General features: G+C 47.4%; 1 protein-coding gene across 1 annotated transcript in view; it reads right to left on the bottom strand.

The window, feature by feature from the left end:
- The window catches only part of LOC139251770 (protein myomaker-like), a 180,938-nt gene that overhangs the window by 36,953 nt on the left and 120,742 nt on the right, over positions 1 to 23,243 (bottom strand). The window lies entirely within an intron of this gene.

Below are 23,243 nucleotides of genomic sequence, written 5' to 3'. Positions count from 1 at the left end.
CGTCATTGGAAACCAACAGCTGCGGCCCAGATACTGCGAATGGCCCAGAGAGGAACGCTCAGTTATTGCACACATCAAAACATTTGCTATCGTTCCTAACTAATCCTGCTCACCAACTGCTACGTTGAGATTCAGCCCCGACAAAGGTGCTTTGTGGGGACCTGTCATAACCTGGCTTCTAAAGCGGCACAGATTTTAAGAATAATGAAACGGATCAGTATTTTGTGTATAAAAAGTATAATTAAGTACACAAGTGTTCGTCTTTCCCGCCAAGCTGTAAACTCGGAGTCATCTTAAGATCGTATAAATCCTTCGTCCTTTCCTAAAGATATCCAGCAGTGCAGAGAGATCGAAACCAGAACGAAACGGTGACACAGTTTTGCGGTTTGATTTATATAGAGATATAGAAACATAGAAAATAGGTGCAGGAGTAAGCCATTCAGCCCTTCGAGACTGCACCACCATTCAATATGATCATTGACTGATCATGCAACTTCAGTACCCCACTCCTACCTTCTCTCCATACCCCCTGATCCTTTTAGCCTTAAGGGCCACATCTAACTCCCTTTTGAATATATCCAATGTATTGGACTCAACAACCTTCTGTGGTAGAGAATTCCACAGGTTCACAATTCTCTGGGTGAAAAAGTTTCTCCTCATCTCGGTCCTAGATGGCTTACCCCTTATCTTTAGACTGGAACCCCTGGTTCTGGACTTCCCCAACATTGGGAACATTCTTCCTGCATCTAACCTGTCCAATCCCATCAAAGTTTTATATGCTTCTATGAGATCCCCTCTCATTCTTCTCAATTCCAGTGAATATAAGCCTAGTCGATCCAGTCTTTCTTCATATGTCAGTTCTGCCATCCCAGGAATCAGTCTGGTGAACCTTCGCTGCACTCCCTCAATAGCAAGAATGTCCTTCCTCAGATTAGGAGACCAAAACTGCACACAATACTCAAGGTATGGTCTCACCAAGGCCCTGTACAACTGCAGCAAGACCTCCCTGCTCCTACACTCAAATCCTCTCGCTATGAAGGCCAACATGCCATTTGCTTTCTTTTTCATGTCTGCTGTACCTGCATGCCTACTTTCAATGACACCCAGGTCTCGTTGCACTTCCCCTTTTACTAATCTGTCACCATTCAGATAATAATCTGCCTTCCTGTTTTTGCCACCAAAGTGGCAGCTATAAAGTGGCTTTCATTAAAAAGCTAGTTTCTTGAGTGAGCTATGATCATATATTCTATGCAGCTATAATAAACACTACAATACATTTCTGACTAACACCTGTTCCCAGTTTGCAGTTCAAATTCTAGCCTTTATTCGCAATAAGAACCAGAGTAACTCACAACGTATTGTACTATTCCCATACCAACCACCTCAACAACAACCCCTCCAATACTAACCATTCCCATACCGACCCCTCCAATACTAACTATTCCCATACTGACCCCTCCAATACTAACCATTCCCATACCGACCCCTCCAATACTAACTATTCCCATACTGACCCCTCCAATACTAACCATTTCCATACTGACCCCTCCAATATTAACCATTTCCATACTGACCCCTCCAATACTAACCATTTCCATACTGACCCCTCCAATACTAACCATTCCCATACTAACCATTCCCATACTAACCCCTCCAATACTAACCATTCCCATACTGACCCCTCCAATACTAACCATTCCCATACTGACCCCTCAAATACTAACCATTCCCAGACCGACCCCTCCAATACTAACTATTCCCATACTGACCCCTCCAATACTAACCATTTCCATACTGACTCCTCCAATACTAACCATTCCCATACTAACCATTCCCATACTAACCCCTCCAATACTAACCATTCCCATACTGACCCCTCCAATACTAACCATTCCCATACTGACCCCTCGAATACTAACCATTCCCAGACCGACCCCTCGAATACTAACCATTCCCAGACCGACCCCTCCAATATTAACTATTCCCATACTGACCCCTCCAATACTAACCATTCCCAGACCGACCCCTCCAATACTAACTATTCCTATACTGACCCCTCCAATACTAACCATTCCCAGACCGACCCCTCCAATACTAACTATTCCTATACTGACCCCTCCAATACTAACCATTCCCATACTGATCCACCTCAACAACAGCTACGACTTTAAACTAGTAAATGAGGTGTTGGGCGGGGGGCGGAGGGCTCAGGACTAAATTGCAGTACAAATAGTACACATAGTTCAAAATCAAATGAAAGGATAGAGAGTAGAGTAGCAATCAGAAATTATGCTTTAGGCACTACAGTTAAAGAGAAAACTAAAAGATGCAAAGTGATTAAACCAGGAGAGAGAAATAAGAAATGTGAATAAAACATCAGAGCTGAAGGACAGGGTGTGTGGCCCAAATAAGCGTTCTTTATACAAATGCACATTGTATAAGAAATAAATTGAAGGCAATAGAGAAGGGTAGCAATGGGGGAAATGATAATCAGAGCATGACAGGAAGGGACAGAATGTATAAATATGAGTGTATCAGAAAGTGGGGTCAAAGCAGGGAAAAATAATAAAAAAAACAAAATTAAAAGCTCTTTATCTGAATGCACGCAACATTTATAACAAAGTAGATGAGTTGACGGCACAAATAAAAATAAATCGGTATGATCTGACGTGGTTGCAAGGTGACCAAGGCTGGGAACTGAATATTGAGGGGTATTTGACAATTCAGAAGGATAGACAGAAAGGAAAAGGAGGTGAGGTAGCTCTGTTAATAAAGGATGAGATCAGTGCAGTAGTGAGAAATGATATTGGCTCAGAAGATCAAGATGTAGAATCAGTTTGAGTGGAGGTAAGAAATAAGGAGAAGAAGGCACTGGTGGACGCAGTTTTTAGGCCCCCTAACAGTAGCTATACTGTTGGATGGAGTATAAATCAAAAAATAATGAAGGCTTGTAAAAAAGGAACGACAATAATCATGGGCAATTTTAATCTTCATATTGATTGGACAAATCAAATTGACCAAGGTAGCATTGAGGAAGAGTTCACAGAGTGTATCTGGGATGGTTTCCTTGAACATTATGTTGCAGAACCAACCAGGAAGCAGGCTATCTTAGATCTGGTACTGTGTAATGAGATATGATTTGTTATGTCCCGAATAAAGCAATGTAACTGAGTACTGTAGACATGAGTAAGTGCGACCTTAGTCTCTTTATTCTAACTCCAGAGTGTTGGTACAGCATGGGAGGCCTGCTTATATACAGTGCTCCCAAGGGATGATGGGATCCCTTGGGACTCCAACTGATACGCCCTCTGGTGGCGGTAGAATACTGGTTACATAGGGTTGCATACATAACATCACTCCCTCCCAAAGTCAATAGTACACTTATTTACAGGATGAGACGATCTGGGGCCTTTCGCTCCCTAGTCGATCGTCTCGTTACAAATGCAGCGCAGGTGAGTTGGTTGGTTCTTTGCTGGGCTGCTGCGCAGCTGCCCTTGCTGGGCTGCTGGGGATGATGAGTTCAGCTTCGTGGTCAACCGTGATGTCGGTTGCCACTTGTGTGTGTCGGAGGGTCAAAGTTGGTGGTGTCCCCTTCAGATTGCTCGTGGCAGTCTGTGAATCGCAGTTTGGTTTGGTCCAAATGCTTTCTGCAAGTTAGTCCATTTGTGAGTTTGACCTGAAACACCCTACTCCCTTCTTTGGCTATGACAGCGCCGGCAAGCTATTTGGGACCACGTACATAGTTGAGTACAAATACAACTTCAATATCGCATGACAAATTTGCGCGATCATGGTACATGCTTTGTTGATGCCGCCTGCCCTCGACGTGATCACGGAGATCAGGGTGGATGAGAGAGAACCTTGTTTTGAGCGCCCTTTTCATGAGCAGCTTGGCTGGGGGAGCCTCGGTGAGCGAGTGGTCTCTGGTGCGGTAGCTGAGCAGGACTCGGGACAGGCGGGTCTGCAGGGAGCCTTCCGACTTGCGTTTCAAGCTTTGCTTGATGGTTTGGACTGCCCGTTCTGCCTGGCCGTTGGATGCGGGCTTGAACAGGGCAGATGTGACGTGCGGGTCATGAATTCCTTGGATTCAGCGCTGGTGAAGCACGGCCCATTGTCGCTGACAAGGACATCAGGCAGGCCATGCATGCCAAACATGGCTCGTAGGCTTTCGATGGTGGCCGTGGACGTGCTTACAGACATTATTACATACTCAATCCATTTTGAATAAGCATCCAAAAACATTTTGCCTAGAAATGGGTCAGCAAAGTTAACGTGGATCCTAGAACACAGTTTGGAAGGCCATGACCACAAACTTAGCGGTGCCTCCCTGGGTGAATTTCTCAGTTGAGAGCAAGTGTTGCATTGGCACACGCAAGACTCCAAATCTGAGTCAATGCCGGGCCACCCCATGTGGGATCTGGCTATAGCTTTCATCATTACTATGCCTGGTTGTGTACTGTGTAGGTCGCTTATAAACGTTTCCCTGCCTTTCTTAGGCAAAACCACGCAATTACCCCACAAAAGACATTCCGCCTGTATGGACATTTCGGCTTTGCGCTGCTGGAACGGCTTGATCTCTTCATGCATCTCCGCTGGGATGCTGGACCAGCTCCCATGGAGGACACAGTTTTTTTTACAAGGGACAGTAAAGGATCCTGGCTGGTCCAGGTCTTGATCTGGTGGACCGTAACGGGTGACTTTTCATTTTCAAATGCATCCATCACCAAGAGCAAGTCTGAAGGCTGTGCCATTTCCACCCCGGCGGTGGGCAATGGTAGCCGACTGAGAGTATCAACGGAGTTCTCTGTGCCTGGTCTGTGGTGAATTATATAGTTATATGCAGACAGCGTGAGCGCCCATCTTTGGATGCAAGCAGAGGCATTGGTATTAGTACCTTTGCTCTCTGAGAATAGCAATATGAGTGGCTTATGGTCAGTTTCTAACTTGAACTTAAGTCTAAACAAATACTGGTGCATTTTTTTTACCCCTTCAACACATACCAGAGCTTTTTCAACCATGCTGCAGGTCCTTTTGGCCTTGAACAAACTCCTGGACGCATAAGCGACCGGTTGCAATGTTCCAGATTCGTTTACTTGTTGTAACACACACCTGACCCCGTACGAAGATGCATCGCAAGCTAGCACTAAACATGGTCTTACAGAACAAGCAGTTTGTTGGAGCATAACAGATTTCTGGCTTTCTCAAAAGCAGCCTCTTGTGATTTCCCCCATACCCAGTCATCTCCCTTGCGTAGCAACACATGTAGAGATTCTAGCAAGGTGCTTAACCCGGGTAGGAAATTACCAAAATAATTGAGGAGTCCCAGGAACGACCGCAGCTCCGTCACGTTCTATGGTCTCGGCGCGTTCTTAATGGCCTCCGTCTTGGCGTCGGTTGGTCAGATGCCGTCTGCCGCGATTCTTCTTGCTAAGAACTCGACCTCTGGCACCAGGAAAACACACTTCGAGCGTTTCAACCTGAGTTCCACGTGATCTAGCTGACTTAGAACCTCTTCCAGGTTCTGCAAGTGTTTGATGATGTCCCGACCTGTGATCAGTATGTTATCCTGGAAAACCACTGTGCACGGAACCGACTTTAGAAGGCTCTTCATGTCCCTTTGAAAAATAGCCATGGCTGATCGAATCCCAACGGGCATCTATTGTAGGTGAACAGACCTTTATGCGTGTTGATACAGGTGGGGCCTTTCGAAGATTCAGCCAGTTCCTGCATCATGTAGGTTGAGGTCAGGTCCAGGTTGGTGAACGTCGTTCCTCCTGCCAGGGTCACAAATAGGTCGTCTGCCTTGGGTAGCGGATACTGGTCCTGCAGCGAAAAGCAGTTAATTGTTACTTTATAGCCCCCACAAATTCTGACCGTGCCATCGCCTTTGAGAATCGGAACAATCGGACTGGCCCACTCGTTGAACTCCGCCAGCGCGATGATGCCTTCTCGTTGCAGCCTGGCCAGCTGGATCTCCACTTTCTCACGCATCATGTATGACCCCTCATGTGCCTTGTGGTGAATGAGTCATGTACTGGGAACCAAATGGATCTGCATCTTCGCCTCCGAGAAACTTACGATGCCTGGCTCAAACAACGACGGAAACTTGCTCAGAACCTGGGCACATGAGATGTCATCAACGGACGAAAGCGCTCGGATGTCGTCCCAGTTCCAGCAGATATTTCCCAGCCAGCTTCTGCCGAACAGTGTGGGGCCATCTCTTGGTACAATCCATAATGGGAGTTCGTGCACTGCTCCATCATAGGAGACTTCTACTGCTGCACGGCTAATTACAGGGATCAGCTCTTTAGTGTAAGTTTGGTATGAATAGGGCTCAGCTTGGGCCTGTGTGCCTTGTTGCACCACAGTCTGTCGAAGGCCTTTTTACTCATGATAGACTGACTCGCACCCATGTCCAGTTCCATGGATACTGGAATTCCGTTCAGTTTGACTTTTAACATGATCGGTGGACATTTCGTGGTGAAGGTGAGTACCCCGTACACTTCTGTCTCCTCGGCTTGAGTCTCTAGTTTCGTTTGATCCGGCATGGATCGGTCTTCCTCTGCAACGTGGTGGTTTGCAGGGTTTGCAGCTCGTCTGCACATTCGCTGGAGGTGTCCCATTGTTGCACAGCCTTTGCACGCATAGTGTTTGAAGCGGCATTGATGGACTCGATGATCACCTCCACAGCGCCAACACGGTGTCAATTGCCTCGCATTAATGCTTGATGGCGGACTCTGGTTCATCTGAGGTCGTGCAGCTGCCGGCATGTACGTTCTGCCATCTGCATTCCTGCCTGAAAACGACATTACTTTGTGTACAGTACTTGCAGAAACCTCTTTATGCTGCGAAATTGTTTGGTGTTATCGCTGGTGGACATAAATGCTTGGGCTATCGTTATGGCTTTGCTCAGGTTCGGTGTTTCAACAGTCAATAGTTTGCGAAGAATACCCTCATGGCCAACGCCAAGCACAAAAAAGTCTCTTAGCATTTGCTCCAGGAATCCATTGAATTCGCAATGTCCTGCAAGGCGCCTTAGTTCGGCAACGTAGCTCGCCACTTCCTGACCTTCAGACCGTTGACATGTGTAAAATCGATACCTTGCCATCAGAACGCTCTCCTTCGGATTTAGGTGCTCCTGGACCAGTGTACACAGTTCTTGATATGATTTGGCTGTTGGTTTCACTGGAGCAAGAAGATTCTTCATGAGGCCATAGGTTGTTGTCCCACAGATGGTGAGGAGGATCGCCCTTCATTTGGCAGTGTTCGTGCTCCCTTCCAACTCATTGGCCACGAAGTATTGGTCGAGTCGCTCTATGAAGATCTCCCAATCGTCCCCTTCTGAGAATTTCTCCATGATGCCAACAGTTCTCTGCATTCTCTGCGTGATGGTTCGTTATCTCGTCGCCAGTTGTTATGTCTCGAATAAAGAAATGTAATTGAGTATTGTAGACGTGAGTAAGTGCGACCTTAGTCTCTTTATTCTAACTCCAGAGTGTTAGTACAGCATGGGAGGCCTGCTCATATACAGTGCTCCCAAGGGATGCTGGGATCCCTTGGGACTCCAACAGACACGCCTTCTGGTAGTGGTACTGGTTACAAAGGGTTGTATACATAACATGATTAATAAATGATCTCCTCATAAAGGATCCTCTAGGAAAGAGTGATCATAGCATGGTTGAATTTCAAATTCAGTTGGAGGGTGAGAAAGTTAGTTCTCAAACCAGTGTCCTGAACTTAAATAAAGGAGACTACAAAGGTATGAAGGCAGGGTTGGCTAAAGTGGACTGGGAAAATAGATTAAAGTGTAAGACAGTTGATGAGCAGTGGCGGACATTTAAGGAGATATTTCATAACTCTCAACAAAAATATATTCCAGTGAGAAGGAAAGACTTTAAGAGAAGGGAGAACCATCCGTGGCTAACCAAGGAAATAAAGGATGGTATCAAATTGAAAACAATGGCATACAAAGTGGCCAAGATTAGTGGGAGGCCAGAGGATTAGGAAACATTTAAAAAACAGCAAAGGATGATTAAAAAAATAATAGAGAGGGAAGGTAGATTGAGAGTAAACTATCAAAAAATATAAGCTAGTAAGAGTTTCTACAGTTATATAAAAAGGAAGAGAGTGGCTAACGTAAATGTTGGTCCCTTAGAGGATGAGACTGGGGAATTAATAATGGGGAACAGGAAAATGGCAGAGACTTTGAACAAATATTTTGTATCGGTCTTCATGGTAGAAGACAATAAAAACATCCCAATAATGGATAATCAAGGGTCTAAATTGAGGGAGGAACTTAAACAATTACTATCACTGAAGAAAAAGTACTCGGTAAAATAATGGGACTAAAGATGGACAAGTCCCCTGGATCTGATGGTTTGCATCCTAGGATCTTAAAAGAAATGGCTGCAGAGATAGTGGATGCATTGGTGGTAATCTACCAAAATTCCCTGGATTCTGGGGAGGTCATGGTACATCAGTCATTGAAGGTTGGCATGCAGGTACAGCAGGCGGTTAAGAAAGCAAATGGCATGTTGGCCTTCATAGCGAGGGGATTTGAATACAGGGGCAGGGAAGTGTTACTACAGTTGTACAGGGCCTTGGTGAGGCCACACCTGGAGTATTGTGTACAGTTTTGGTCTCCTAACTTGAGGAAGGGCATTCTTGCTATTGAGGGAGTGCAGCGAAGGTTCACCAGACTGATTCCCGGGATGGCAGGACTGACATATCAAGAAAGACTGGATCAACTGGGCTTGTATTCACTGGAGTTCAAAAGAATGAGAGGGGATCTCATAGAAACGTTTAAAATTCTGACGGGTTTAGACAGATTAGATGCAGGAAGAATGTTCCCAATGTTGGGGAAGTCCAGAACCAGGGGTCACAGTCTCAGGATAAGGGGTAAGCCATTTAGGACTGAAATGAGGAGAAACTTCTTCACCCAGAGAGTGGTGAACTTGTGGAATTCTCTACCACAGAAAGTTGTTGAGGCCAATTCACTAAATATATTCAAAAAGGAGTTAGATGTAGTCCTTACTACTAGGGGGATCAAGGGATATGGCGAGAAAGCAGGAATGGGGTACTGAAGTTGCATGTTCAGCCATGAACTCATTGAATGGAGGTGCAGGCTCGAAGGGCCGAATAGCCTACTCCTGCACCTATTTTCTATGTTTCTATGTTTCTATGTCCCAGCAGATTGGAAAACTGCAAATGTAAAACCCCATATGTAAAAGGAGGAACGCAGAAAGCAGGAATCTATAGACCAGTTAGCCTAACATCTGTCATTGGGAAAATGCTGGAGTCCATTATTAAGGAAGCAGTAGCAGGACATTTGGAAAAGCATAATACAATCAAGCAGAGTCAGTATGGTTTTATGAAAGGGTAATTATGTTTGACAAATTTGCTGGAGTTCTTTGAGGATGTAACGAATAGAGTGGATAAGGGGATCCAGTGGATGTAGTGTATTTGGATTTCCAAAAAGCATTCGATAAGGTGCCATATAAAAGGTTACTGCACAAGATAAAAGCTCACGGGACAGGGTATAATATTTTAGCTTGGATAGCGGATTGGCTAACTAACAGAAAACAGAGAGTCAGGATAAGTGGGTCATGTTCCGGGTGACAAAGTGGGGTGCCACAGGGATCGGTGCTGGGGCCCCAACTATTTACAATGTTCTGCAGCACTTTGCAATTTTTCTCCATTTAAATTATAATTTGCTTTTCTATTATTTCTGCCAAAGTGGATAACTTCACACTTTCCCACATTATAATCCATCTGCCAAATTTTTGCCCATTCACTTAGCCTGTCTATATCCCTTTGCGGATTGTTTGTGTCCTCCTCACAATTTGCTTTCCCACCCATCTTTGTATCATTGGCTACATTACACTCAGTTCCTTCATCCAAATCATGACGAAGGGTCAGCGACCTGAAACGTTAACTTTGTTTTTCTCTCCACAGATGCTGTCTGACCTGCTGAGTATTTCCAGCATTTTCTGTTTTTATTTCAGATTCCACCATCCGCAGTATATTGCTTTTATTATAGAGAGGTTGATAGTTGAATTGGCTCCACAAAGTTCTAAATAATGACACACCTTGAAGAACTCAGTCTGAACACTGATAAGCAAGGATTATAATGAGAGGTAAGCAGACAGTGAAGACCTTATGGGAAGAATTAAGAAATTGGAAAGGATTTAAGACTGTAGTGGGAGTTCTGTATAGGCTTCCTGGTAGCAGCTGTGAAGTGCCAGATTGTATAAATGCAGAGATTAGACAAGCGTGCAGCAAAGGCAGAGTGGTTTTAATGGGAGATTTTAACTTTCATATAGATTGGGATAAGCAGACTAGCACCTGTCAGAAAGGTCGTGAATTTCATGAGTGTGTCCGGGTTAGTTTTCTGCAACAATATGTCCTAGAACCACCAAGGGGGCAAGCCATATTAGGTTTAGTAATGAGCCAGATTTAGTTAATTTAGGTGCATGAACACTTATCTAATAGCGATCATAACATGATCGAGTTCAACATAATGTTTGAAAAGTAGAAATGCAAAACAGCTACTAAGATTCTAGATTTTGGTAAATCTGACTTCAACGGGATAAGACCGAGACCGTCCACAGTAAACTGGGTAAATCCGTTAATGGGTAAAATGACAAATGATCAGTGGAAGGTGTTCAACAAAGAATTCAATGTGATACAGAATCCGTTTATACCCCTAAGGGGTAAGAGCTCTACTTGCCAAAAAAAAACCAGCCATGGACGACTAAAGAGGCAAGTGACAGCATAAAACTAAAAGAAAAAGTATACGAAAAGGCAAAAAATAGCACAGATGCTGGTGAATGGGAAAGATACAAAGAACAGCAAAGAGTGACAAAACAGATAGTAAGATCTACATAAATAGAGTATGAAAGGAAAGTTGCAAGGGATATCAAAATCAACACAAAGATTTTTTACAATTATAATAGGGAAGAAAGGGTGGTCAAGAGCAATGTTGGCCTCTTGAAAGCTGATGGCGATAATATTGTACAATGATAATGAGAAAATGTCAGACATGTTGAATATTTACTTTGTGTCAATATTTACAGTAGAGAAAAAGGATAGCATGTTGGAAATCTAATATTGAATCAGGGACAAGGACTCAATAAAATTAATGTAAGCAAAATAGCATTAATGAAGAAAATAATGCCACTAAAGAGTGACAAATTCCCAGGATTAGATGGTTTCCATCGCAGGGTTTTAAAGGAAGCAGGTGAGTACATTGCATATGCCCTAACTATAATCTACCACGGTTCTCTCAATTCAGGAAGGGTTCCTTTGGATTGGAAAATTGAGCATGTCACTCAGCTATTTAAGAATGGCAAGAGAGGGAAACCAGGGAATTATAGACCAGCTAGCCTAACATCTGTTGTTGGGAAATTGCTAGAGTCTATAATTAAGGATAAGGTGCCTGAATACCTTGAACATTTTCAGCTGATCAGTGGGAGCCAGCACGGATTTGTGAAAGGTAGGGGAATGTCTATGTTGTGTATGGAGAAAGAGTCAGACTGAACACTGTGAGCTCAAAGTGAAGTGTGGCCGTAGTCTTTTACAGCAGATCTCCGGAGTGCCTCTCCAACTTGTGAAGCCTCCTTAAATACCTGTGCTCCCAAGGGATTATGGGATCCCTTGGGACTCCAGGGGATGAGCCCTCTGGTGGCTGTACAGAGTAAATACAAGCTTACATATATAACAACACCCGCCCCCCCCCCCCCCCAAAGTCAATATTGTAACTATTTACAATGTGAGTCAATCTGGGGCCCTTCTTGCCCTGGTTAATCATTTTGGTGTGATAGCTGGTGTTGTTGAATCATTTGTTGGGCCCTCGCTGGGCTGCTGTGCAGCTGGCCTTGCTGGGCTGCCTCATGTGTTGGGCCCTGCTGGGCTGCTGTGGATGATGGGTTCTGCTTCGTGGTCAACCGTGGTGCCAGTTGCCACTGGTGTGTATGTTGGGGGATCAAAAAAGGTAAGGTCCAAGGTGGGTTGCTCAGGATAGTCCGTGAATCTGAGTTTGATTTGGTCCAAGTCTTTCCGGTGAATGAGTCCATTTGAAAGTTTGACCCGAAACACCCTGCTCCCCTCTTTGGCCACAACAGTGCCGGGAAGCCACTGGGATCTTGTCCATAATTGAATACAAATACAGGATCATTGATTTCAATCTTGCGTGACACATTTGCGCTATCATGGTATGCCTTTGTTGAAGACACCTGCCCTCTACCTGTTCAGGTAGATCAGAATGAACGAACGAGAGCCTTATCTTAAGTGCTCTTTTCATGAGCAGTTCAGCAGGTGGGATCCCAGTAAGTGAGTGTGGTCTCGTGCGGTAGCTAAGCAGGACTCGGGATAGGCAAGTCTGCAGTGAGCCTTCAGTTACCTCTTCCAGCCATGCTTGATGGTTTGCACTGCTCTCTCTGGCTGACCATTGGACGTTGGTTTAAACGGGGCAGATGTGACATGTTTGATCCCGTTATGGCTCATGAATTCTTTGAACTCAGCACTGGTAAAACATGGCCCGTTGTCGCTCACCAGGACATCAGGTAGGCCGTGTGTGGCAAACATGGCCCGCAGGCTTTCAGTGGTAGCAGCGGATGTGCTAGCAGACATTATCTCACATTCAATCCACTTGGAGTATGCGTCTACAACCACAAGGAACATTTTACTCAAGAACGGGCCTGCATAGTCGACGTGTACCCTAGACCATGATTTGGAAGGCCAAGACCAAAAACTTAGTGGCGCTTCCATGGGTACGTTGCTTAACTGCGAGCATGTATTACATCTGTGAACGCAGGACTCTAAGTCCGCATCGATACCGGACCACCACACGTGGGATCTGGCTATCGCTTTCATCATTACGATGCCTGGGTGGGTACTGTGGAGGTCATTGATGAAGGTGTCTCTGCCCTTCTTAGGGACCACTACTCGATTGCCCCACAGAAGGCTGTCTGCCTGTTTAGACATTTCATCTTTGCACCACTGTAACGGCTTTATCTCTTCCTGCATTTCCACTGGGACACTGGACCAGCTCCCGTGAAGCACACAGTTTTTGACTTGAGATAATAAGAGGTCATACATAAGAACATAAGAATTAGGAACAGGAGTAGGCCATCTAGTCCCTCGAGCCTGCTCCGCTATTCAAAAAGATCATGGCTGATCTGGCCGTGGACTCAGTTCCACTTACCCGCCTGCTCCCCATAACCCTTAATTCCCTTATTTTGGTCTGCCAGGCAGTGACCGGTGATAGTTCACTCTCAAATGCTTCCATAACCATGGCTAGATCTACGGGCTGCGCCATTTCCACCCCAGTGGTGGGCAATGGCAGCCTACTGAGAGCATCGATGCAATTTTCTGTACCTGGCCTGTGATGGATGGCGTAGTTGTATGCGGACAACGTGAGCGCCCATCTCTGGATGCAGGCCGATGCATTGGTATTTATCCCTTTATTCTCGGAGAACAGGGATATAAGTGACTTATGGTCAGTTTCCAATTCAAATTTTAGCCCAAACAGGTATTGATGCATTTTCTTTCTTCCATAAACACACGCTAATGCTTCTTTCTCAATCATGCTGTAGGGTCTCTCAGCCTTAGACAGACTCCTGGATGCATAAGCAACTGGTTGGAATTTCCCGAAATCATTAGCTTGTTGCAATACACACCTGACGCCATATGACGAAGCATAACATGCGAGTACCAAACGCTTACATGGATCATACAACACAAGCAATTTGTTTGAGCATAACAATTTTCTCACTTTTATAAAGGCATTTTCTTGGCTTTTGCCCCAAACCCATTCGTCCTCTTTTCGTAGTAAGACATGCAGTGGTTTTAACAGTGTGCTGAGACCCGGTAAGAAGTTATCAAAGTAGTTCAGGAGTCCCAGAAACGTCCTCGGTGCATCCTTGATTGCCTCCGTCTTTGCGTTGGTGGGCCTGATGCCGTCTGCTGCAATCCTCCTTCCCAGGAACTCCACTTCAGGTGCCAGGAAAACGCACTTCGAGCGTTTTAACCTGAGCCCCACACGGTTGAGTCGACTAAGAACCTCCTCCAGGTTCTACAGGTGCTCGGCTGTGTTCGAACCTGTGACCAAGATGTCGTCTTGGAAGACCATGGTGTGTGGGACCGACTTCAGTAAGCTTTCCATGTTTCTCTGGAATATCGCTGCCGCCGATCGGATTCCAAACAGGCATCTCTTATAAACAAAAAGACCTTTGTGTGTGTTGATGCAGGTGAGGGCCTTCGATGATTCCTCTAGTTCCTACGTCATGTAGGCTGAAGTCAGATCCAGCTTCGTGAACATCTTTCCTCCCGCCAGCGTTGCAAAGAGGTCATTGGCCTTTGGTAGTGGATATTGGTCCTGCAGGGAGAAACGATTGATAGTTACTTTGTAATCACCACAGATTCTGACGGGGACAGTAGGACTAGCCCACTCGTTGAACTCGATCGGGGAAATGATGCCCTCTCTTTGTAGCCAGTCTAGCGTGATCTCTACCCTTTCTCTCATCATGTACGGTACTGCTCTCGCCTTGTGATGGATGGGTCGCGTCCCGGAATTAGGTGAATCTGCACTTTTGCTTCTTGGAATTTGCCGATGCCTGGTTCAAACAGTGAAGGAAATTTGTTTAAGACCTGGGCACATGAATGTGTTGTCAGCGGGCGATAGTGCTCGGATGTCGTCCCAGTTTCAGCGTATATTTCCCAACCAGCTCCTGCCGAGCAGCGTGGGACCATCGCCTGGTACCACCCAGAGTGATAGCTTGTGCACCGCTCCATCGTAGGAGACCTTTACTGTAGCACTGCCGATTACAGGTATTAGTTCTTTTGTGTAAGTTCTTAGTTTCGTGCAAACTGGAGTTAAGACTGGCCTTGAGGCCTTGTTGCACCGCAACCTTTAGAAAGTCTTTTTGCCCATGATAGACTGGCTCGCACCCGTGTCCAGCTCCATTGACACTGGGAGTCCATTTAGTTCAACATTCAGCATTATCGGGGGGACAATTCGTAGTGAATATGTGCACCACATGTACCTCTGCCACCTCGATCTGAGGCTCTGGTTCATCGTGATCCTCTGTGGATCTGTCCTCTTCTGCAACATGGTGGTTTGCAGGTTTAACAGGCTTTGCAGCTCACCTGCACACTTGTTGGAGGTGTCCCATTGTTCCACAGCCCTTGCAAATGTACTCTTTGAATCGGCATGAATGGAAATGATGATCACCCCCGCAGCACCAACGAGGTGTTAATGGCATTGCATTCATCACCCTTGATGGTGGACTCAGACATCTGTGGACGTGCAGCTGCAGGTATGTGTGACCTGCCCTGTACGTTACGATTCGAAAACAACATCACTTTGTTCAGAGTACTTGTAGTAGCATTTGTGTGCTGAGAGGTTTGCTTCATATTGTCACTGGTGACAATGACCGCCTGGGCGATCGCTAAGGCCTTACTCAAGGTTGGGGTCTCTACAATCAAAAGTTTGCGAAGTATGGTTTCGTGGCAAATGCCAAGTACGAAAAAGTCTCTGAGCATGTGCTCCAAATGTCCTTAAAATTCACAATGTCTTGCAAGACATCTTAGCTCAGCGACATAACTCGCCACTTCCTGGCCTTCAGACTTTTTGTAGGTGTAGCACCGGTACCTCGCCATCAGAATTATTTCCTTCAGGTTCAAATGCTTTCGGACCAGTGTACACAAATCATTGTATGATTTCTCTGTAGGTTTTGCTGGAGTGAGCAGATTCTTCATGAGGCCATACGTTGGTGCCCCACAGACGGTGAGGAGGATCGCCCTTCATTTGGCAGCGCTCTCTTCCCCATCTAGCCCATTGGCCATGAAGTGTTGGTCGAGTCTCTCCACAAAAGTTTCCCAATCATCTCCCTCCGAGAATTTTTCCAGGATGCCCACTGTTCTCTGCATCTTTGGGTTCGCTATCTGAATGCCATCCTTGTCGCCAGTTGTTGTGTATGGAGAAAGAGTCAGACTGAACACTGTGAGCTCAAAATGAAGTGTGACCTTCATCTTCTATTGCAGGTCTCCAGAGTGCCTCTCCGACCTGTGAAGCCTCCTTAAATACCTGTGCTCCCAAGGGATTATGGGATCCTCTGGGATTCCAGGGGATGAGCCCTCTGGTGGCTGTACAGAGTAAATACAAGTTTACATATATAACAGTCCATGGATGTTATTTATATGGACTTCCAAAAAGCATTTGATAAAGTCCCACATAAGAGACTGTTAACTATGGTAGAAACCCACAGAATTGAGGGTAGATTATTGACCTGGTTAGGAAATTGGCTGAGCGGGAGGAGACAAAGAGTAGGGATAATGGGCAGATACTCAAATTAGCAGGATGTGACTAGTGGTGCCCTGCAGAGATCTGTGTTGTGGCCTCAACTATTCACAGTATTTATTAACGACTTAAATGAATGTATAGAAAGACACGTATCCAAATTTGCCAATAACACAAAGATAGGCGGCATTGTAGATGAAAGCATAAAATTAGAAAGGGATATTGATAGATTTAAATGAATGGGCAAATGTTGCAAATGGATTTCAATGTGAGGTCATCCACTTTCAACCTAAAAAGGATAGGACAGGTTACTTTCTGAATGGTGAAATGCTAAAAAAAAGTGGTGGTCTAAACAGACATAATTCAGTGGGGGTCCAGGTATATGGATCATTACAATGTCATGAGCAGGTACAGAAAATAATCAAAAACCCTCGCGAAATGCTAGCCTTTATATCTAAAGGATTAGAATACAAGAAATTATGCTACAGCTATACAAAACTCTGGTTAGCCCACACCTGGAGTACTGTGAGCAGTTCTGGGAACCACACCTTTGGAAGGATAAGTTGGCCTTGGAGGGAGTGCCTTGGAGGTTTACCAGAATGCTACCCGGATTTCAAGGGTTAAGTTACAAGGAGAGATTACACAAATTAGGGTTGTATTCCCTAGAATTTATAAGGTTAAGAGGCGATTTGATCAAAGTTTTCAAGATATTAAAGGGAACAGATAAGATAGCTAGAGAGAAACTATTTCTGCTAGTTGGGGTTCTAGGACTGGGGGCATAGTCTAAAAATTAGACCTTTCAGGAATGAAATTGGGAAACACCTCTACATACAAAAGTTGGTAGAAGTTTGGAACACTCTTCCGCAAACTGAAAGTGATACTAGATCAATTGTTAATTTAAAATCTGAGATTGATAGATTTTTGTTAACCAAAAGTATTTAACAGATATGGGCCAAAGGCTAAATGGTACAATCCTAAAGGCGGTGCACGAATAGAAAGACTTGGGATATATGTGTACAAATCGTTGAAGGTGGCAGAGCAGGTTGAGAAAGCAGTTAAAAAAGACTTACGGGATCCTGGGCTTCATAAATAGAGGTATAGAGTACAAAAGTGTGGAAATTATGATGAACCTGTATAAAACACTGGTTCGGCCCCAACTGGAGTACTGTATCCAATTCTGGGCACCATACTTTAGGAAGGATGTGAAAGCCTTAGAGAAGGTGCAGAAAAGATTTACGAGAATGATTTCAAGAATGAAGAACTTCAGTTTTATGCAACGAGTAGTTGGGTCTGGAATGCACGGCCTGAAAGGGTGGTGGAGGCAGATTCAATCTTAACTTTCAAAAGGGGCTTGGTTAAGCACATAGGATTATATAGGATATATGGCACAGAAACAGGCCATTCGGCCCAACCAGTACATACCGGCATTTATGCTCCACTCGAGCTTCCTCCCGTCTTTCCTAATCTAAATCTATCAGCATAACCTTCTATTCCCTGCTCCCTCATATGCTTGTCTAGCCTCCCATTAAATGCATCTATACTATTCGCTTCAACCACTCCCTGTGGTAGCGAGTTCCACATTCTCACCACTCTTTGGGTAAAGAAGTTTCTTCTGAATTCCCTATTGAATTTCTTGGTGACTATCTTATATTGATGTCCACTAGTTATGCTCTTCCCCACAAGTGGAAACATTCTCTCTGTATCCACTCTATCAAAACCTTTCAGAATTTTAAAGACCTCTATTAGGTTACCCCTCAGCCTTCTATTTTCAAGAGAAAAGAGATCCAGCCTGTTCATCCTTTCCTGATATGTATACTCTCGCATTTCTAGTATCATCCTTGTAAACCTTCTCTACACCCTCTCCAGTACCTCTATATCCTTTTTACAATATAGCGACCAGAACTGTACGCAGTACTCTTAAGTCTGGTCTAACCAAGGTTCGATACAGGTTTAGCATAAATTCCCTATTTTTCAATTCTACACCTCTAGAAATAAACCCTGGTGCTTGGTTTGCTTGTTTTACGGCCTTGCTAACCTGTGTCATAACTTTTAGTGATTTGTGTATTTGTACTCTGAAATCCCTTTCTTCCTCTACCCCACCTGGACTCGCACCCTCCAAGTAATAAGTGACCTCCCTATTCCTCCTACCGAAATGCAATACCTCACATTTATCTGTGTTGAACTTAATTTCCAACTATATGTCCATTAATGTCCTCCTGTAATTTGTTACAGTCCTCCTCAATATTGACCCAATTTGTTGTCATCTGCAAAGTTAGAAATTGTGTGTGTGATTTCAAAGTCTAAATCATTAATATAAATTGTGAACAACAGTGGTCCCAGTATTGACCCTTGTGGAACACCACTACCCACCTTCTGCCACTGTGAATTCCCTGTGGTTGTGGTAGGTACCTCTTACCTCCTACCCTCTGCTTTTTGTCTTGAAGCCAGTTAGCTATGCATTCTGCTACTTGTCCCCTGACTCCGCATTCTCTAACCTTGTTCATCAGTCTATTATGGGGTACTTTATCGAAGGCCTTTTGAAAATCTAGATAAATTACATCTACTGCATTACCATTGTCTACTCTCACTGTTAGCTCTACACAAAATCAATCAGTTTGGTCAAGCAAGACTTTCCCTTTTGAAATCCTTGCTGACTATTCATTATTATATTTTTGGTTTCCAGATGTTCTTCTATTTTCTCCTTTAGTGGGGATTCCATTATTTTTCCTATCACCGATGTTAAGCTGACTGGTCTATAATGCCCTGGACATGTTCTATCTCCCTTCTTAACTATAGATATAGTTAACTATCCGCCAGTCCGCTGGAACTACACCTTTTTCTAACAAATTATTCAATATGTGTAGTAATGCCTCTGCTATCTCTTCCCAATTGGGGCGAAATGGTCTCCTCTTGTTCCTATGACACAGTAGGTTGTGACTCTGCAGTCTCCATTGGAAAGAACATGCAGTTGGTGAATGAAGCTCAATCTGCAGTATTACCCATTCTTGCCTCAAGTAATGTTTCTTTCACTTACCCATTTTAGCAACAACCAACTTACTTGCTGCAACTACCTAATTTCAGGTGCTGCTGGATTACTGCCTTTCCCATTGTGTTTCCACAGAGCCACCTGAAGGAAGCGAGGCCTGAGAGAGAGGGCTGGAGACCGAGGGCCTGAGACAGAGGGTCAGAGACAGAGAGCCAGTGACAGAGGACCAGAGACAGAGAGCTGGAGAGGGCCAGAGACAGAGGGCCAGAGATAGAGATCCAGAGAAAGAGGACTGGAGACAGAGGGCTGGAGGCAGAGGACCAGAGACAGATAGCCAGAGACAGAGAGCCAGAGACAGAGGACCAGAGACAGAAGGCTGGAGACAGAGGGCCAGAGACAGAAGGCCAAAAGCAGAGGACCAGAGACAGAGGGCCAGAGACAGAGGGCCGGAGACAGAGGGCTGGTGACAGAGGACTGGAGAGAGAGGGCCGGAGACAGAGGGCCAGAGACAGAGGGCTGGGGACAGAGGGCCAGGGACAGAGGGCTGGAGACAGAGGGCCAGAGAGACAGGGCCGGAGACAGAGGGCTGGAGACAGAGGGCCAGAGATAGGGGGCTGGAGTTAGCGGGCCAGAGACAGAGGGGCAGAGACAGAGGGGCAGAGACAGAGGACTGGAGACAGAGGGCCAGAGGCAGAGGACCAGAGACAGAGGGGCAGAGGCAGGAGGCCAGAGACAGAGGGCCAGAGACAGAGGACCAGAGGCAGAGGCAGGGGCCAGAGACAGAGGGCTGGAGGCAGAGGGGCAGAGGCAGGAAACCAGAGGCAGAGTGGCAGAGGCAGGGGGCCAGAGACAGATGGCCAGAGGTAGAGGGGCAGAGGTAGGGGGCCACAGACAGAGGGTCAGAGGCAGAAGGGCAGAGGTAGGGGGCCAGAGACTGCCCACCAATGTTTCTGTCAAGCTGAGTGGCTGCGCAGCACTCTGCAGCTCCCGTGCAGCCGGCTCAGCGGCTTTTCAATAGTATATTGAATAACCCGGGCAGTCCGTTAAAAGGGCCGCACAGCCCAAAAAGAAATGAACAGAAACATTGCCGCCCGCAGTAGGATTGACTGTATTGAACCTAGGTAATTCCTAAACTGTAGGAGAGCAACATTTTCCAGTCACACACCAACTTGACTGGGAAATATATCGGCTGTTTCTTCATCGTCGCTGGAACTTCTTCCGTAACAGCACAATGGGAGCAACTTCACCACATGGACTGCAGCGGGTGAAAAAGGCGGCTCACCGCCACCTTTGCAAGGGCAATTCGGGATGGGCAATAAATGCTGGCCTTCCCAGTGATGCCCACATCTTGAGAATAAAAGGTTAACATATTCGGATAGGCAGCCAGGCCTGCCGGACACTCATTCCCTGGCCGATCTCTCGCCACCTGACCGGGACACTCGCCACCTGACCAGACACTCGCACCCTGGATGGACACTCAACGCCTGGTAGGATTCTCGCCCCCTAGCTGACACTCACCCTCTTGTCAGACTCTCGCCCCCTGGAGGGACACTCGCCCCCTGGCCAGACACTCGCCCACTGGTCAGACACTCATCCCCTGGTCGGACTCTCACCCCCTGGCTAGACACTCACCCCCTGGTCGGAATCTCGCCCCCTGGACAGACACTCGCCTCTTGGCCGGACTCATACCCCCTGGATGGACACAACCCCTGGTTGGACTCTTGCCCCCTGGATGGACATTCGGCCCCTGGCCAGACACGCTACCAGGCCGTACACTCGCCCCCTGGCCAGACCCTCGCCCCCTGGCCAGACACTCGCCCCCTGGATGGACACTCACCCCCGGCCAAACTATTGCCCCTTGACCGGTCTATCGCCCCCTTGGCTGGACACTCACCCCCTGGCCAGACATTCGCCCCTTGACCGAACTATCACCCTCTTGGCCGGACACTCACCCTTGGTTGGACAATTGCCCCCTTGGCCGGACTATTGCCCCCCTTGGTCGGACACTCGCCCCTTGGCCGGACACTTGTCCCTGGCCACCAATCATCCCTTAGCTGGACTATTGCCCTCCCCAGCCGGACTATCGCCCCCTTGGCTGGACATTCACCCACTGGCTGGACTATCACCCACTGGCCGGACTATCGTCCCTTTGGCCGGACTCTCGCTACCTGGCTGGAATATCGCCCCTGGATGGACTCTCGTCCCCTGGCCGAAATATCACCTCCTTTACCGGACTATCGCCCCCTTGGCTGGACACTCGTCCCCTGGCCGGGCTATTGCCCCCTTGGCCAGACTATCGTACCCTGGCTGGATTATTACCGCTTTGGCTGGACTCTCGCCCACTGGCCAGACTATCGCCCCCTGGACAGAAGCTCACCTCCTGGCCAGACTCTCACCCCCTGGCCACGCTATTGCCCACTGGCCAGATTATCGCCCCCTGGACAGAATCTCGCCCCCTGGCCAGTATCTCGCCCCCTGGCCAGGCTATTACCTCCTGGCCGGACTATCGCCCCTTTGGCCAAACTTTCGCCTCCTTGACCGGACTATCACTCCCCCGGCCGGACACTCGCCTCCTGGCCAGACTATCATCACTGGCCAGACTATCACCCCCCTGGCTGGACTATCGCCCCCTTGGCCGGACTATCGCCCCCTGGCCGGACACTCGCCCCCTGGCCGGACTATTGCCCCTTGGCCGGACACGCCCCCTGGCTGGACAGTCACCCCCTGGCCGGCCTATCATCCCCTGGCCGGAGACTCGCCACTTGACCAGACTATCACCATCCTGGCCAGACTATCGCCCCCTTGACCAGACTATCACCCCCTTGACCGGACTATTGACCCCCTAGCCGGGCTATCGCCCCCTGGTCGGGCTATTGCTCCCCGACCGGACTATCCCCCCCCTTGGCTGGACGATCATCCCTTGGCCGGACACTCGCCCCCTGGCCGGACTATCGCTCCCTTGGTTGGACTATTGCTCCCTTGGCGGGACTATTGCTCCCTTGGCCGGAATATCGCTCCCTTGGCCGAACTATCGCCCCTGGCTGGACAAGCTCCCTGGCCAGACACTCGCCCTCTGGCCGGACTATTGCCCCCTTGACCTATCTATTGCTGATTGGCCGGACTACGGCCCCCTGGCCGGACTATTGTCCCCTGGCCAAACTATTGCCCCCTTGGACAAACTATCGCCCCATTGGCCGGACACTCACCCCATGGCCAGACTATTGCCCCCTGGCTGGACTATTGCCCCCTGGTCAGACAATCGCCCCCTTAACTGGACTATCACCCCCATGGCTGCAAACTCGTCCCTTGGCCGTGCTATCGCCACCTTGACTGGACTATCACCCCCTGGCCGGACTATTGCCCCCTTGGCTGGATTATTGCCTCCCTGGCCGGGCTACCGCCCCCTGATCAAACTTTCACCCTCTAGCCGCACTATCACTACCGTGGCTGGACGATCGGCCCCTTGGCCGGACTATCTCCCCTGGCCGGACTATCGCTCCCTTGGCTGGACTATCGCTCCCTTGGCCGGTCACTTGTCCCCTGGCCAGACTATCACCCCCTGGCCGGACTATCATTCCCTGGTCAGACTATCGCCCCTTTGGCCGGACTATCGCCCCTTTGGCCGGACTATCCCTCCCTTAGCCGGACGATTGCTACCTTGGCCGGATTATCGCCCCCTTGGCTGGATACTCATCCCTTGGCTGACAATCGCCCCCTTGCCGGACACTCGCCTCTTGGCCGGACACTTGCGCCCTGGCCGGACTATCGTCCCTGGCTGGATTATCGCCCCCTTGAATGGACTATCGCCCCCTTGGCTGGACACGTCCCCTGGCCGGACTTCACCCCTGGTCAGACTACCACCACCTGGCCAGAATATCACCCCTTCGGCTGGACTCTCACCCCCTCGCCGGTCTATTGCCACCTGGCTGAACTATCGCCTCTTGACTGGACTATCGC

The sequence above is a fragment of the Pristiophorus japonicus genome, unplaced genomic scaffold (genome assembly GCF_044704955.1).
Source record: "Pristiophorus japonicus isolate sPriJap1 unplaced genomic scaffold, sPriJap1.hap1 HAP1_SCAFFOLD_443, whole genome shotgun sequence".
Lineage (NCBI taxonomy): Eukaryota > Metazoa > Chordata > Chondrichthyes > Pristiophoridae > Pristiophorus > Pristiophorus japonicus.
Note: the sequence above shows the minus strand (reverse complement) of the source record. Positions and strands in the feature narration are given on the sequence as shown.